Source organism: Metopolophium dirhodum, unplaced genomic scaffold (assembly GCF_019925205.1).
Source record: "Metopolophium dirhodum isolate CAU unplaced genomic scaffold, ASM1992520v1 scaffold36, whole genome shotgun sequence".
NCBI lineage: Eukaryota > Metazoa > Arthropoda > Insecta > Hemiptera > Aphididae > Metopolophium > Metopolophium dirhodum.
This window is the reverse complement of record NW_026869924.1, coordinates 1,842-7,003: the sequence shown is the minus strand read 5'-3', so window position 1 is coordinate 7,003 and position 5,162 is coordinate 1,842. Positions and strand designations below refer to the sequence as shown.

The 5,162-nt window shown below is 15.4% G+C and overlaps 1 pseudogene; it reads right to left on the bottom strand.

Moving 5' to 3' along the window:
* Positions 1-4,203: 4,203 nt before the first annotated feature.
* LOC132953428 (cytochrome c oxidase subunit 2-like) lies at positions 4,204-4,898 on the bottom strand (annotated as a pseudogene).
* Positions 4,899-5,162: the final 264 nt, after the last annotated feature.

Below are 5,162 nucleotides of genomic sequence, written 5' to 3'. Positions count from 1 at the left end.
TAATTTTTTATAAATTTTTGTGTAAGGTAGTTACCTTTGCATAATTTTTTTTTAAAAATATTTGTTAGTTTTTCTAGTTAATTTAAAAATTAATTTTTAAAATTAAATGTAAAAAAAAATTTTTAATTTTGGTGATAATTTTAAAATAAAGGTAAAATTCTAATTGTGTTAATTTTTGTTATTTTTAATAAAGATTAATTTTTGATTTAATTTTTTATAAATTTTAGTGTAAGGTAGTTACCTTTGCATATTTTTTTTTAAAAATATTTGTTAGTTTTTCTAGTTAATTTAAAAATTAATTTTTAAAATTAAATGTAAAAAAAATTTTTAATTTTGGTGATAATTTTAAAATAAAGGTAAAATTCTAATTGTGTTAATTTTTGTTATTTTTAATAAAGATTAATTTTTTGATTTAATTTTTTATAAATTTTTGTGTAAGGTAGTTACCTTTGCATATTTTTTTTAAAAATATTTGTTAGTTTTTCTAGTTAATTTAAAAATTAATTTTTAAAATTAAATGTAAAAAAAATTTTTAATTTTGGTGATAATTTTAAAATAAAGGTAAAATTCTAATTGTGTTAATTTTTGTTATTTTTAATAAAGATTAATTTTGATTTAATTTTTTATAAATTTTTGTGTAAGGTAGTTACCTTTGCATATTTTTTTTTTAAAAATATTTGTTAGTTTTTCTAGTTAATTTAAAAATTAATTTTTAAAATTAAATGTAAAAAAAATTTTTAATTTCGGTGATAATTTTAAAATAAAGGTAAAATTCTAATTGTGTTAATTTTTGTTATTTTTAATAAAGATTAATTTTTGATTTAATTTTTTATAAATTTTTGTGTAAGGTAGTTACCTTTGCATATTTTTTTTTAAAAATATTTGTTAGTTTTTTTAGTTAATTTAAAAATTAATTTTTAAAATTAAATGTAAAAAAAATTTTTAATTTTGGTGATAATTTTAAAATAAAGGTAAAATTCTAATTGTGTTAATTTTTGTTATTTTTAATAAAGATTAATTTTTGATTTAATTTTTTATAAATTTTTTGTGTAAGGTAGTTACCTTTGCATATTTTTTTTTAAAAATATTTGTTAGTTTTTCTAGTTAATTTAAAAATTAATTTTTAAAATTAAATGTAAAAAAAATTTTTAATTTTGGTGATAATTTTAAAATAAAGGTAAAATTCTAATTGTGTTAATTTTTGTTATTTTTAATAAAGATTAATTTTTGATTTAATTTTTTATAAATTTTTGTGTAAGGTAGTTACCTTTGCATATTTTTTTTTAAAAATATTTGTTAGTTTTTCTAGTTAATTTAAAAATTAATTTTTAAAATTAAATGTAAAAAAAATTTTTAATTTTGGTGATAATTTTAAAATAAAGGTAAAATTCTAATTGTGTTAATTTTTGTTATTTTTAATAAAGATTAATTTTTGATTTAATTTTTTATAAATTTTTGTGTAAGGTAGTTACCTTTGCATATTTTTTTTTAAAAATATTTGTTAGTTTTTTTAGTTAATTTAAAAATTAATTTTTAAAATTAAATGTAAAAAAAATTTTTAATTTTGGTGATAATTTTAAAATAAAGGTAAAATTCTAATTGTGTTAATTTTGTTATTTTTAATAAAGATTAATTTTTGATTTAATTTTTTATAAATTTTTGTGTAAGGTAGTTACCTTTGCATATTTTTTTTTAAAAATATTTGTTAGTTTTTCTAGTTAATTTAAAAATTAATTTTTAAAATTATTATTTATAAATAAAAATTATTTTTATATTGAAAATATAATGTTTTAATTAAACTAATAAATAAATTAAAGATTTAAACATTTTAAATGCTTTAAAAGATAGTTAGCAGCTTCTTTTTTTTTAAAATCTTTTTAATTGGAATTTTTTTCAATATTATTATTAACAGTAATAAACCTCTTTTTGGTTTCAATTAATAAATAAGGATTTTGATAATCTATTATTAAGTCGAAATTAATATGTAAAATATTACTTCTTATTTAAGATAAATTATATAATAATTTTTAAAAGCAAATTAAATGTTATAAATTTTAACTATTATCCTTTAAATTTTTCAATTTAATGATCCAAATTTTCATTCATAAAAAATAGTAATAATTATAAATATAAAAAATATTATGAATATAATATTGAAATATAGTATATTAGAGATTTTGAAATTTATAATTATTGGTAGAATAATTGAGATTTCAATATCAAAAATTAAAAAGATAATTGCAATCAAATAAAAATTTAAGGAAAATGGAATTCGTGATTTATTAAATGGATCAAATCCACATTCAAATGGTGCTGATTTGTTGTAGTTAAATTTTTATTTTTATATTGATTAAAATTATAATTGAAAATAAAATTAGTATAATAATAAATATTGTTAATATTGATATTAAATTTAATATAATTATTTATTTAAAAATTAAACTTTTTGATTGGAAATCAAATATACTATTTATATATATTAATAAAATTAATTATTTCATCAGTAGAAAGTTATATATAAAAATAATCAAATAATATCAATGAAATGTCAATATCAAGCAGCTAATTCAAATCTGATGTGATGAATATATGAAAAATGTATTTTTATTATACGTATTAAATTGATTATTAGGAAAATTGTTCCAATAATAACGTGTAAACCATGGAATCCTGTTGCTATATAAAATGATGATCCAAAAATTGAGTCTGAAAATGTAAATGTTGCTTGTTTATATTCTAATATTTGAAGTAATAAAAAATAGATACTTAAAATAATTGTTATATTTATAAAAATAATTGTTTTTTTTTTTGAATTATTTAATAAGTAAAGATGAGTTAATGTTACAGTGAATCTTGATGTTAATAAAATAATTGTATTTAGTAATGGGATTAATAATGGATTGAAAAAATTAATGTTTTTTAGGAGGTCAGTTTAATCCTAATTCAATTGATGGTGCTAAAGAATTATGTAAAAAATTTCAAAAAAATGAAATAAATAAAAATATTTCAGAAATAATAAATAAGATTATTCTAAATTTAATTAGATTTATAATATAAAAATTATGATTACCTTGAAATGTTCTTTCTCGAATTACATCTCGTCATCATAAGATTGAAATAGTAATAATTAAAATTAAATTTATTAATGATATTAAATTAAATTTAAAATTTATAATTATGATATTTGAAATCATTAAATTAAAAGTATTTAAAGCTATTAAAATTGGTCATGGACTTAAATTTAGAATAAAATAAGGTTGATTAATTTTTATCATTATTCTCTAGAATATAAAGATGAAAGAATTGAAAATACATATCTTTGGATTAAGGCTACACATAATTCAAAAATTATTATAAATATTTGAATTAAAATAATAATGATTATTATTGAATTAAAGTTTAATAATGTTATAAGTAAGTGTCCTGCAATTAAATTTGCAGTTAGACGAATAGATAAAGAAAATGGTCGAATAATAATTCTTATTGTTTCAATGATTGTTATTAATGGGGCTAAATAAATTGGTGTATTAAGTGGAATTAAATGTGCAATTATATTTTTTGTATTTTTACATGTTGAAAAAATAATGTAAAATAATCAGAATGGTAAAGCTAAAGTAATTGAAAAAATTATATGACTTGATGATGAAAAAATATAAGGAAATAATCTAAAAAAGTTATTAAGTAAAATAAATATAAATAATGCAATAAATATAAATGCAGGTGATTTAGTTTTTTTTATTTTATATAATATTAATATTTCGTTATTTAATATATTAAAAATTTTAAATATAAATCAATTTATTCGATTTGGTATAATTCATAAAAAATTTGGTATTATTAAAATAATTAATAAAGTTCTAATTCAATTTAATTCTAAATTAAAAACTTTTGTTGAAGGGTCAAAAATATTAAATAAATTTATTATAATTTTTTATGTTATTTTTAAATGAAATTTTAATTTTTATATTTTTAATAAAATTAAAGTATAATAGATTTATAATTAAATAGAATATAGAAAAAAAAAATATAAATAGAATTAATCAATTTATTGGTGCTATTTGAGGGATTAAGTGATATAAATAAATAATTTTAATTTGACAAATTAATGTTATAACTTTAACTAATCTCTTTCATTAGAAGTAATTGCTAATTTACTATATTTTGATTTAAGAGATCATTACTTTGCTTTTCAGTCATCTAATGAGTTAAAAGTTTTTAATTCAATAGATAAATTTATTTAAATTAATTGATTCAATCTGAATTGGTATAAATCTATGATTAATTCCGCAAATTTCTGAACATTGACCAAAGTATATTCCAGGACGATTTATAAAAAGATTAATTTGGTTTATTCGTCCTGGAATTGCATCAATTTTAATTGCTAAACTTGGAATAGTTCAAGAGTGAATAACATCATCTGATGAAATTAAAAGTCGAATATTAAATTTAAATGGGATAATAGTTTTATTATCTACTTCAATTAAACGGAAATTTTCTTTATTTAAATCATTAATTATATATGATTCAAATTCAATATTTGAAAAATCTGAGTATTCATAGGATCAAAATCATTGATGCCCAAAAATTTTAATTGTTAAAATAGGACATTTAATTTCATCTATTAAATATAATAAATGTAAAGAAGGTATGGCAATAAAAATTAAAATAATAGGTGGAGTTGTTGTTCAAATAAACTCAATTATTTGATTTTCTGAAATTTTAATATTAATAAATTTATTGTTTATAATAAATAATATTATGTAAGTAATTGTTGATATAATTATAATAATAATAAAAATTGTATGATCATGAAAAAAAATTAATTGTTCTATTAATGGCGAATTTCTATTTTGAAATCTTAGTTTTAATCAAGTTATAATTTCTAAAAAAAGATTATTCTTTATAAATGAATTTTAAGTTCATTGCATATAATTTCTGCCATATTAGAATTAATAATTAAAGGTAATTCTGAATATGAATGTTCTAATGGAGGTAAATTATGAATTCATTCAATAGAGTTTCTTAAATTTAATTTGAAAATTGTTGTTTTTTTTAAAAAAATTCTATTTCAAATTGAATAAATTAAAATGATAATTCTAAATGTTGAAATTATTGATCCAATTGATGAAATTATATTTCATAATAAAAAATTATTAGGATAA